Raw genomic sequence first — 13,807 nt, forward strand, 5'->3', positions numbered from 1 at the left:
GAATTGAGATAATCGTGATGGAAAGACTGGCTCTGGTAGTGTGAAGAGGTAGGCAATTCCTCTCTGCCAAAAAAAAAAAAGTGTAAAACTGGAAAAATTATCAAAACCCACATCAGGGCTCTGGAAATTAGCCAGAGATAAAACAACAAATTGAGAAGCATTTATGGGCATATCTTGGAGATATTGTAGGTTCCGTTCCAGACCATTATAATAAAGCAAATATTGCAGTAAAGCTAGTCACATGAATTTTTTGGTTTCTTGATGCATAAAAAGTTGTGTTTACACTGTACAGTAGTCTATTAAGTGCGCAATGCCTTATGCCTAGAAAAACAATGTGCATACCTTAATTTAAAACTAGTTTATTGCTAAAAAAAAAATGCTGTCATCTGAGCCTTCAGCGAGTTGCAATCTTTTTGCTGGTGGCAGTTTCTTAAAATAAGACAAAAATGAGGTTTGCCTCATTGATGGACTTTTCCTTTCACAAACAATTTCTATGTAGCATGCAATGCTGTTTGATAGCATTTGACCCACAGTAGAACTTCTTTCAAAATTGGAGTCAGACCTTTCAAACTCTGCCACTTCTTTATCAACTAAGTTCATGTAATATTCTAAATCCTTTGTTGTCATTTCAACAATCATCACGGCATTTTCACCAGGAGTAGATTACATCTCTAGAAACAACTTTCTTCACTCATCCATAAGAAGCAACTCCTCATCTGTTAAAGTTTTTGTCATGAGATTTATCACATATTCAGTCTCTGCATTGAATTCTAATTCTCTTTCTGTTTTCACCACATCTGCAGTTCCTTCCTCCGCTGAAATCTTGAACCCCTCAAAGTCATTCATGAGGATTGGAATCAACTTCTGCCAAATTCCTGTTAATGTCGATATTTTGACCTTTTCCCCTTGAATCATGAATATTCTTAGTGTCATCTAGGACGCTGAATCCTTTCCAGAAAGTTTTCAGTGGACTTTGCACAGATCCATCAGAGGAATCACTATCCATGGCAGCTATAGCCTTACAAAATCTCTTTCTTTACTAATGAAACTTGAAAGTCAGAATTACTCCTTGAACAATGGGCTGCAAAATGGATATTGTGTTAGGAGGCATGAAAACATTATTCTTACAGTGCACCTCCATCGGAGCTCTTGGGTGACCAGATGCTTTGTCAGTGAGCAATCATATTTTGAAGGGAATCTTTTCTTTGAGCAGTAGGTCTCAGCAGTGGGCTTAAAATATTCACTAAACCATGTTGTAAACAGATGTGCTGTCACCCAGACTTTGTTGTGCCACTGACAGAGAACAGGCAGAGTAGATTGAGCATATTTCTAAGGGCCCTAGGGCTTTCAGAATAGCGAAGGAGCATTGGCTTCAACTTTAAAGTCACCAACTGTATAGCTGTGAAAATCCTACGTGGCATCTTCTTTTAATATAATGCTGTTTTGTCTATACTGTAAATCTTTTGTTTAGTGTAGGCACTTTCATTAATTAACTTAGCTAGATCTTCTGGTTAACTTGCTGCAACTTCTACATCAGCAGTTGCTGCCTCACCTTGAACTCATGTTATAGAGATGGCTTCTTTTCTTAAATCTCATGAACTAGATTCAGCCTTTTCTTCTGCAGCTTCCTCACTTCTCTCAGCTTTCATAGAATTTAAGAGAGTGAGGGGCCTTGCTGTGGATTAGGCTTTGGCTTAATGGAATGTTGTGGCTGGTTCGATCTTCTATCCAGATCACTAAAGCTTCTTCCATATCAGCAGTAAGGCTGTTTCACTTTCTTATCATTCATGTATTCACTGGAGTAGCACTTTTTATTTCTTTCATGAACTTTTCCTTTGCATTCACAAGTTGGCTAACTGTTTGACTCAAGAGGCCTAGCTTTTGGCCTGTCTCAGCTTTCAACATGCCTTCCCCACTGAGCTTAATCATGTCTAGCTTTTGATTTAAAACAAGAGATGTGTGGCTCTTCTTTTCACCTGAACACTTAGAGGCTTATTAGGGGTTAGTAAGGTTGTTAGTTGGCCTGATTTCAATACTGTTGAGTCTCAGGAAGGGGGAAAAGATGGGGGAACAGCTAGTTGGAGCAGTGGGACACAACATTTATCAAGTAAGTTCCCCATTTTATATGGGTGCAGTTTCTGGCACCCCAAAGCAATTAAATGGTAACATCAAAGATCATTGATCACAGATAACCATAACAGGTATAATAATAATGATGAAAAAGTTTGAAATATTGCAAGAATTAGCAAATGTGGCACAGAAACAGACACACAAACACAAAATGAGCAAATGCTATTGGGAAAATGGTACCAATAGACTCGCTCAACACAGGGTTGTCACAAAGTTCCAATTTGTTTTCTTCAAAAAAGCAATATCTGCAAAACATAAGAATGAGGTGTGCTTGTATTCTTGGAAAACTACTGAAGCTTCAGGTTAAAGCTGTAGGAGTGAGTCTACAGCCTTCCTGCCTAGGGTTACAGTTTACACAGAACCCACAAGCTTGATTGGTGACATCTGTAATTTTACCAGAGTGGCACTGTATGTAAAAACCAGCAACTTTGCTGTCAAGGGAGCAGACTCAATATGGTACAAATGGGAAAAAGTCCACAGCTTTGTCAACTAGAAATGGCAGAAACAAGGAAATCCTGTACCTGTGATATTCAGGGATTGTGTCTGCAAGTTGGTACGAATAGTGAACCAGCCAAGAATCTAACAAAAAATGCTAGAAATGAGAAAGCAATAAAAGGATTAATAAACTCTTCATACATCCCTGGCTGACTGGGAAACCTGAGAGAGAGAACCCAATGGAAAATAAAAGTCAAGCAAACTTACACAGTGGCTGAAGTTTGAATGTGTTCTCTATCCCACAACAGATGAGGTCTCAGAGGCGAGGAGCCTTATAAATTTGGATCATTTGAGCACCACCTCTACCCAAATCATTGGCTGACTAGTGATCTATTGAAACACAGAGGAGACTCCCAGGAAGACAGGCTAAAAAACAAAAATAAGAATAAAAATTCCCAACAGAAGCCACACATCATGGGAGAGACAAATTACACAGTTTAAGTTTAATTTATTGAAATGACACTTAGAAGAATAATTTTTAAATACATAATTATTACAGAATATTATCAAAAAATGTCCACTTTTCCAGAAAAATTGGAACCATGCAAAAAAAAAGCCACAGTAAAGTGTGGCCATACTCAGGGGAAAAAAGTAGACAGTAGAAATGTTTTCTCAGTAGGTGCAATTGTTGGGTTTAGCACATACTTCAGAGCCCTTTTTTATAAATATGTTCAAAGAATTATAGGAAAATATGTTCAGAGAATTACAGGAAAAGATAACGACAAATAAGGAATCTCAGTAATTCCAATTTTTCAAATGAAAATTCATGAGTTGAAAAGTACAGTAACAGAAATTTAAAATTTATTAGATGAGCTCAACAGATTTGAGATGACAGAAGAAACAGTGGACATGAAAGATTAATAGAAATTATTCATTCTGAAAAAAAAAACAGGAAAAAAGGTGAAGAGAAATGAACAGAGCCTAAGAAATGTGTGAAACAACATCAAGTCACCAAATTTGTGTAATGGAGTCCTATGAAGAAAGGAGTGAGAGAAAGAAAAGGAAGGAAAAACATTTTAAGAATTGCCAAAAACTTCCCAAATTTGATGGCAAATGTTAATCCACAGGTCCAAGAAATTTAAGAAAATCCAAATAGTATAAACACAAAATATCTACCTCTAGACACAGGGTAGTCACACTGTTTAAAAGCTAAAGACAAAAAATACTGAAAGCTGTAAGAAAAAAAATAACTCATGTGGAAGACAACAGCAATAAGATTAGCAGTTGACTTATCAGAAGTAGTTAAGCCCAGAAGACAGTAGAATGACAGTCACTGAAAGACAACGAAATTGCCAACCAGGAATTCTAAATCCAGTAAAATTATCTTTCACATATGAAAGTGAAAATAAAAACATTCCCATATAAACAAAGATTGAGAGACATGTTAGAAGACCTGCCTTAGAAGAAATACTAAAAGAAGTCCTTCCAGCTATAAAGAATGGAAACTCTAATCCACAGGAGGAAACAGAGAGTACCAGAAATGGTAAATATGTGGGTGGATATAAAAGGCTGTGTAGGGCTTCCCTGGTGGCACAGTGGTTGAGAGTCTACCTGCCGATGCAGGGGACACAGGTTCATGCCCCAGTCCGGGAAGATCCCACATGCTGTGGAGTGGCTATGCCCGTGAGCCATGGCCGCCGAGCCTGCCCATCCGGAGTCTGTGCTCCACAATGGGAGAGACCACAACAATGAGAGGCCCGCATACTGCAAAAAAAAAAAAAAAAAGGCTGTGTATAGTATATTTTTTTTAATTTTTAAAGAGACATGAGATTATTTAAAGCAACAATTATAGCACTGTAGTATTAAGATTATTATATATATAGATATGTGAGAATAGCACAAATAAGGGTAAAGGAAATAGAACTCTCTTGGAGTAAAATTGCTGTATTTTGCTATAATTAATTCATTATTAATCTGAAGTTAGTTGTAATAAGTTGAAGAAGTATATTGTAATCCCTAGAGTAACTACTCATACGTAAAAAAGGGAAATGAAACCAACAGAGAAATTGTAATAGCACACTAAAAAATGTTTAACTGCAAAGAAGGCAGTAAAGGACGAAGAGAGGGGAGAAAAAAAGACATAAGATATATAGATAACAGATAGCCCAATGGCTGACATAAATTTAACCATATTAAACATTGCATTAAATACGAATATAGGAAAGACTCCAAAAAGTAGAGACTGAGAAAACAAAGGACTGGGTATGAAATGATAATAAGGAATTATTGTTTAAGAAATTTAAGCTGTAAGAAAAATTGAAAGCTGTAAGAAAAAAAACAACTCATGTGGAGGACAACAGTAATTGTTGGAGATGCAAAGCTTAATTATTCTTGCATCTTCATCTGTTAGAGACATAATTAAATATTAGGGGTGAAATGATATACAAAGAACTTGCCTTAAAATGCTACAGAAGACCATTGTTTAGGGGTGCTCAAGGAGAGGGGATTCACAGCACCTCCTAAACTAGCTCCAGAGACGGGTGCAAGCCGTGGCTATCAGCGCGGACACCAGAAACACATGAAATGCTAAGGCTGCTGCTGCAGCCACCAAGAAGCCTGTGTGCAAGCACAGGTCACTATCCACACCTCCCCTCCCAGGAGCCCGTGCAGCCCTCCACTGCCAGGGTCCTGTGATCCAGGGACAACTTCCCCAGGAGAGCACAGGCGCACCTCAGGCTGTTGCAACATCATGGCTGCCTCAGGCTCGCCCCACATTCCGTACCCCTCCCTCCAACTGGCCTAAGTGAGCCAGAGCCCCGTATCAGCTACTACTTTAACCCCACCCTGTTTGAGCGAAGAACAGACGCCCTCAGGAGACTTACACGCAGAGTCAAGGCCAAATCCAAAGCTAAACCCCAGGAGCTGTGCAAACAAAGAAGAGAAAGGGAAATCTCTCCCAGCAGCCTCAGGAGCAGCGGATTAAATCTGCACAGTCAACTTGATGTACCCTGCATCTGTGGAATACCTGAATAGACAACGGATCAGCCCAAAATTCAGGCGGTGGACTTTGGGAGCAATGATATATATATTTTTTTCCTTTTTCTCTTTTTCCTTGTGGCTCACAGGGTCTTGGAGCTCCAGCCAGGTGTCAGGCCTGTGCCTCTAAGGTTGGAGAGCCGAGTACAGGACACTGGTCCACAAGAGACCTCCCAGCTCCACGTATCAAATGGTGAAAGCTCTCCCAGAGATGTACATCTCAATGCTAAGACCCAGCTCCACTCAATGACCAGCAAGCTACAATGCTGGACACCCTAGCCAAACAACTAGCAAGAAAGGAACACAACCTCCACCCATTAGCAGAGAGGCTGCCTAAAATCATAATAAGGTCACAGACACCCCAAAACACACCACCGGACGCGATCCTGCCCACCACAAAGACAAGATCCAGCCTCATCCACCAGAACACAGGCACTAGTCCCCTCCACCAGGAAGCTGACACAACCCACTGAACCAACTTTAGACACTGGGGACAGATACCAAAACAACAGGGACTACGAACCTGCAGCCTGCGAAAAGGAGACCCCAAACACAGTAAGTTAAGCAAGATGAGAAGACAGAGAAACACACAGCAGATGAAGGAGCAAGGTAAAAACCTACAGACCAAACAAATGAAGAGGAAATAGGCAGTTTACCTGAAAAAGAATTCAGAGAAATGATAGTAAAGATAATCCAAAATCTTGGAAATAGAATGGAAAAATACAACAAACGTTTAACAAGGACCTAGAAGAACTAAAGGGCAAACAAACAGTGATGAGCAACACAATAAATGAAATTTAAAATTCTCTAGAAAGGATCAATAGCAGAATAACTGAAGCAGAAGAACGGATACGTGACCTGGAAGGTAAAACAGTGGAAATAACTACTGCAGAGCAGAATAAAGAAAAAAGAATGAAAAGAATTGAGGACAGTCTCAGAGACCTGTGGGGCAACATTAAATGTACCAACATTCAAACTTTAGGGGTCCCAGAAGAAGAAGAGAAAAAGAAAGGGACTGAGAAAATATTTGAAGAGATTATAGTTGAACATTTCCCTAAGATGGGAAAGGAAATAGTTAATCAAGTCCAGGAAGCACAGAGTGTCCCATACAGGATAAATCCAAGGAGAAACATGCCAAGACACATATTAATCAAACTCTCAAAAATTAAACACAAAGACAAAATATTAAAAGCAGCAAGGGAAAAGCAACAAATAACACACAAGGGAATCCCCATAAGGCTAACAGCTGATCTTTCAGAAGAAACTCTGCAAGGCAGAAGGGAGTGGCAGGACATATTTAAAGTGATGAAAGGGAAGAACCTACAACCAAAATTACTCTACCCAGCAAGGATCTTACTCAGATTTGCCGGAGAAATTAACACCTTTCCAGACAAGCAAAAGCTAAGAGAATTCTGCACCACCAAACTAGCTTTACAACAAATGCTAAAGGAACTCCTCTAGGCAGGAAACACAAGAGAAGGAAAAGACCTACAATAACAAACCCAAAACAATTAAGAAAATGGTAATAGGAACATACATATCGATAATTACCTTAAATGTAAATGGATTAAATGCTCCAAACAAAAAACATAGCCTGGTTGAATGGATACAAACACAAGACCCGTATATATGCTGTCTACTAGAGACCCACTTCAGACCTAGGGACACATACAGACTGAAAGTGAGGGCATGGAAAAAGATATTCCATGCAAATGGAAGACAGAAGAAAGCTGGAGTAGCAATTCTCATATCAGACAAAGTAGACTTAAAGACTATTACAAGAGACAGAGAAGGACACTACATAGTGATCAAGGGATCAGTCCACGAAGATGATACAACAATTTGTAAATATTTATGCACCCAACATAGGAGCACCTCAATACATAAGGCAAATGCTAACAGTCATAATAGGGGAAATCAACAGTAACACAAGCATAGCAGGGGACTTTAACACCCCACTTTCACCAATGGACAGATCATCCAAGATGAAACTAAGTAAGGAAACACAAGCTTTAGATGATACATTAAACAAGATGGTCTTAATATTTATAGGACATTCCATCCAAAACCAACAAAATACACTTTCTGCTCAAGTGCTCATGGAACATTCTCCAGGATAGATTATATCTTGGGTCACAAATCAAGCCTTGGTAAATTTAAGAAAGTTGAAATCATATCAAGTATCTTTTCCAACCACAACACTATGAGACTAGATATCAATTACAGGAAAAATTCTGTAAAAAATACAAATACATGGAGGCTACACAATACACTAAATAATGAAGAGATCACTGAAGAAATCAAAAAGGAAATCAAAAATACCTAGAAACAAATGAAAACACGACAACCCAAAACCTATGGGTTGCAGCAAAAGCAGTTCTAAGAGGGAAGTGTATAGCAATACGATCCTACCTCAAGAAACAGGGAACATCTCAAATAAACAACCTAACCTTACATCTAAAGCAATTAGAGGAAGAAGAACAAAAAAACCCCAAAGTTAGCAGAAGGAAGGAAATCATAAAAATCAGATCAGAAATAAATGAAAAAGAAATGAAGGAAGCAATAGCAAAGATCAATAAAACGAAAAACTGGTTCTTTGAGAAGATAAACAAAATTGATGAACCATTAGCCAGACTCATCAAGAAAAAAAGGGAGAGGGCTCAAATCAATAGAATTAGAAATGAAAAAGGAGAAGTAACAACTGACACTGCAGAAATACAAAGGTTCATGAGAGATTACTGCAAGCAACTATATGCCAATAAATGGACAATCTGGAATAAATGGACAAAGTCTTAGAAAAGCACAACCTTCTGAGACTGAACCAGGAAGAAATAGAAAATATAAACAGAAAAATCACAAGCAGTGAAATTGAAACTCTGATTAAAAATATTCCAATAAACAAAAGCCCAGGATCAGATGGCTTCACAGGCAAATTCTGTCGAACATTTACCAATCAGGCTCCCTGACTTCACACTATACTACAAAGTTACAGTAATCAAGGCAGTATGGTGCTGGAGCAAAAACAGAAATATAGATCAATGGAACAGGATAGAAAGCCCAGAGATAAACCCACGCACATATGGTCACCTTATTTTTGGTAAAGGAGGCAAGAATACACAGTGGAGAAAAGACAGCCTCTTCAATAAGTGGTGCTGAGAAAACTGGACAGCTACATGTAAAAGAATGAAACTAGAACACTTCCTAACACCATACACAAAAATAAACTCAAAATGGATTAAACACCTAAGTGTAACACCAGACACTATCAAACTCTTAGAGGAGAACATAGGCAGAACACTCTATGACATAAATCACAGCAAGATCCTTTTTGCCCTACCTCCTAGAGAAATGGAAATAAAAATAAAGCAATGGGACCTAAAGAAACTTAAAAGCTTTTGCACAGCAAAGGAAACCATAAACAGTCCGAAAAGACAACGCTCAAAATGGGAGAAAATATTTGCAAATGAAGCAACTGACAACGCATGAGTCTCCAAAATAGACAAGCAGCTCATGCAGCTCAATATCAAAAAAACAAACAACCCAATCCAGAAATGGGCAGAAGACCTAAATAGACATTTCTCCAAAGAAGATATACAGATTGCCAACAAACCCATGAAAGGATGCTCAACATCACTAATCATTAGAGAAGTGCAACTCAGAACCACAATGCGGTATCACCTCACACCTATCAGAATGGCCATCATCAAAAAAATCTACAAACAATAAATGCTGGAGAGGTTGTGCAGAAACGAGAACCCTCTTGCACTGTTGGTGAGAATGTAAATTGATAGAGCCACTATGGAGAACAATATGGAGTTTTCTTAAAAAACTAAAAATAGAACTACCATATGACCCAGCAGTCCCACTATGTGGCATATACCCTGAGAAAGTCATAATTCAAAAAAGGGTCATGTACCACAGTGTTCGTTGCAGCTCTGTTTACAGTAGCCAGGACATGGGAGCAACCTAAGTGTCCATCGACAGATGAATGGATAAAGAAGATGTGGCACATATATACAATGGAACATTACTCAGCCATAAAAAGAAACGAAGTTGAGTTATTTGTAGTGAGGTGGATGGACCTAGAGTCTGTCATACAGAGTGAAGTAAGTCAGAAAGAGAAAAACAAATACTGTATGCTGACACATATATATGGAATCTAAAAAAAAAAATTATGAAGAACCTAGGGGCAGGATGGGAATAAAGATGCAGACATAGCCAGTGGACTTGAGGACTCGGGGAGGGGGAAGGGTAAGCTGGGAGGAAGTGAGAGGGTGGCATTGACATATATACACTACCAAGTATGAAATAGCTAGTGGGAAGCAGCCGCATAGCACAGGGAGATCAGCTCGGTGCTTTGTGACCACCTAGAGGGGTGAGATAGGGAGGGTGAGAGGGAGGAGATATGGGGATATAGGTATATGTATAGCTGACTCACTTTGTTATAAAGCAGAAACTAACACACCATTGTAAAGCAATTATACTCCAATAAAGACATTTAAAATTTTTAAATGCTACAGAAGAAAAAAAGCTTTAGGAAAATTGATGAAAGAATAATGACAAAATGAGTGTTTTTGAAATTTTCCAAAATAAAAGTTTTAAGAATATGTTATGTCCCAATTTTGAATGACAGCCCCTTCAGGCCAGGCTAATTTCTTATTGTTTTGACATGTCATCATTTTTTGAGTGCTTTCTTTCAGAGCAAAATGTCCCAGTCTCACTTCCTACCTTTATTGCTTCTGTTAGTTATCTATTCCTGCGTAAAAGAAATTACAGTAGTTGTCCCTTACCCATGGTTTCTGTTCGCACAGTTTCAGTTACCAGTCAGCTATGATCCAAAAATATTAAATGGAAAATTCCAAAAGTAATCTGTTGATAAGTTTGAAGTTGCATGCTGTTATGAGAAGCATGATGAAATCTCATGCCATCCAGCTTTGTCCCTCTCCATCCTGCCCGGGACATTGAATTATACCATTGTCCAGTGTATCTCACCAGTTATTCATTTAGTGGTTGTTGTAGGTCATCAGATTGACTGTCACAGTATTGCAGTGTTTGTATTCAAGTAACCCTTATTTTACTTAATATTGCCTGAATGCCCAAGAGTAGTGATGCTGGCAATTCGGATATGTCAAAGAGAAGCCATAAGTGCCTCCTTTAAGTGAATAGGTGAAAGTTCTAGACTTAACAAGGAAAGAAAAAAATCATATGATGAGTTTGCTAAGATCATCGTTAAGAATAGATTTCTATCTGAAATTGTGAGGAAGGAAAAAGAAATTCCTATTAGTTTTGCTGTCACACCTCAAACTGCAAAAGTGATAGCCACAGTGCTTGATCAGTTCTTAGTTAAGATGGAAAAGATGTTAAATTTATACAGGATATTTTGAGAGAGAGAGAGAGACCACATTCACATAACTTTTATTACAGTATATTGTTAGAATTGTCCTATTTTATTAGTTATTTTTGTTAATCTCTTACTATGCCTAATTTATCAATTAACTTTATCATGGATTTTTTTTGCATCTTTATTGGAGTATAATTGCTTTACAATGGTGTGTTAGTTTCTGCTTTATAACAAAGTGAATCAGTTATACGTATACATATGTTCCCATATCTCTTCCCTCTTGCGTCTCCCTCCCTCCCACCCTCCCTATCCCACCCCTCTAGGTGGTCACAAAGCACTGAGCTGATCTCCCTGTGCTATGAGGCTGCTTCCCACTAGCTCTCTACCTTACGTTTGGTAGTGTATATATGTCCATGCCACTCTCTCGCTTTGTCACAGCTTACCCTGTCCCCTCCCCATATCCTCAAGTCCATTCTTTAGTAGGTCTGTGTCTTTATTCCTGTCTTACCCCTAGGTTCTTCATGATATTTTTTTTCCTTAAATTCCATATATATGTGTTAGCATACGGTCTTTGTCTTTCTCTTTCTGACTTACTTCACTCTGTATGACAGACTCTAGGTCCATCCACCTCATTTCAAATAGCTCAATTTCGTTTCTTTTTATGGCTGAGTAATATTCCATTGTATATATGTGCCACATCTTCTTTATCCATTCATCCGATGATGGGCACTTAGGTTGTTTCCATCTCCGGGCTATTGTAAATAGTGCTGCAATGAACATTGTGGTACATGACTCTTTCTGAATTTTGGTTTTCTCAGGGTATATGCCCAGTAGTGGGATTGCTGGGTCATATAGTAGTTCTATTTGTAGTTTTTTAAGGAACCTCCATACTGTTCTCCATAGTGGCTGTACCAATTCACAGTATATATAGGGTTCGGAATGATCTGCAGTTTCAGACATCTGCTGGGAGTCTTGGAATGTATCCCACATGGATAGAGGGGGACTACCATACTTCAAAACTTAGAGGCTTAAAGTGTTCATGGTCTCATATAGTTTCTGTGGGTCAGAAATTTGTGAGTGGCTTAGCTGTTAATTTGGTTTAGATTCTCTCATAGGGTTGCAGTTAAGCTGTTAAGCAGAGCTTTAACCTCTGAAGTCTTGATAGTAAATTTGCTTCTTCCATAATGGTTCTTTTACATGGTTGGCAAGTTAGTGTTGATTGTTGGTAGGAGGCCTTTGATCCTTACCATGTTGACCTCTCAGTAGGACTGTTTCAAGTCTGCCAGCCTCCCCCAGAATGAATGGTCCAAAAGAGAGTAAGGTGGACACTTGTGTGTGTTTTATGACCTCAAGAGTCATACAATATAATTCCCACAATATTCCTTAGATTACACGTCAGCCTTATTCATTTTCAGAAGAGATTATATTAAGGGCATGAATACCAGGAGACAATGGTCAATTGGGAGTCACCTTGTAGGCTGATACTACATTACCCTAGCACAGGAATCTCCCACAAGCCCTTTTTCCTTTTGATATAGAGTCATATGTAAAGATCAAAATCTTGTTACTAGGGTTACTCATTGTCAATTGGTTGTCATTTCTGCTAGGCACCATTCGTACACAGAGCTAAGAAATATATATATTTCTCTATATATACACATATGTTTAAATCACACATTCATATTGATATTTCTGACTTAAATTTAGCATAAGAGGGTTTTTACCTCTTTACTTTTATGTTTTCCATTTTTATTTTTTGGAAATATGTAAAAAATTTACATAGTTAAAAAGTCAAAACCATGTTAAAAATATATATATATATTTAGAGAAGTCTTTCTTATATGCCTCCCTCTACACCCCTTTGCTACCAGTAACCATTTTTATTTGTTTTTGGTCTATCCTTCCAGTGTTTCATTCTGCAAATATAGATGAATGCATGCACACGTGCAAATATGTGTATTCTTATTCTCCATTCTCCTCCCGTTCAATCTCCTGTCTCCTACAAAGGATAGCATACTTTATATGGTGTTCTGTGCCTTACATTTTAATTTAACAGTATATCCTGGGTATTACTCCATAACTTTATTTGGAGATCTTCATTTTCTTATGGCTATATATGATCTATTATGTGGATATAATATTGAGAGTCTTTTGGGTCAGTCTTTTGCTGGAAATAATGTGCAGCAAATAATAGTGTGTCATTTCGTACTTGTACCAGGTGTGTTGGTGGGGTAGATTGCTAAAGTGGGACTGCTTGGGGCAAAGGAAAAATATGTATACAGTTTTGTTGGATATTGGCAAATTCCCCTTCATAGGTATTATACCATTTTTGCTGTCCCATCGGAGATACTGTGAGGATTAAATGAGTTCATGTGTGTAGAGTGCCTGACACAATGACCGTTTAATCAAAATAGCTGTTACCCTAAAGTCCACATCCTTAGACCTTTCCTACATTGTCAAATGAATTTCAAGACTTCTCAATATCCTGCATACATTTCTAGATACATATTTCACTTTACATGTAGCCCCTTTAATTGCTTTGTGCAGAACTAAACATGACACTTGGTGGTAGATCATTCCAAAATGTTTATTTTATATGTTTAAGAGGTTGAAAAACAACCTGAAAGAAGAATCAGATAGGAGGCCCTATTCTTTCATACATTCTCAAACATTGAGGTTTACATTTATAAAGTGGCAATTTACATTGGAATGTTTCTGTCCCATAAAACCATTCAACATTATGATGGTAAATTCCTTCAAGATAATAAACTGCAGAATACTTCGGGAAAATAATTATCCTAACTGAGCCTGCATTTTAATATTTTATTTTTGGAACCACCTATAGTTTAGCTAGTTGAATACAGG

At 38.1% G+C, this 13,807-nt stretch overlaps 1 protein-coding gene across 1 annotated transcript in view; it reads left to right on the top strand.

Moving 5' to 3' along the window:
- The window catches only part of STAG1 (STAG1 cohesin complex component), a 418,973-nt gene that overhangs the window by 350,099 nt on the left and 55,067 nt on the right, over positions 1 to 13,807 (top strand). The window lies entirely within an intron of this gene.

The sequence above is a fragment of the Neophocaena asiaeorientalis genome, unplaced genomic scaffold (genome assembly GCF_003031525.2).
Source record: "Neophocaena asiaeorientalis asiaeorientalis breed wild unplaced genomic scaffold, Neophocaena_asiaeorientalis_V1.1 scaffold437, whole genome shotgun sequence".
NCBI lineage: Eukaryota > Metazoa > Chordata > Mammalia > Artiodactyla > Phocoenidae > Neophocaena > Neophocaena asiaeorientalis.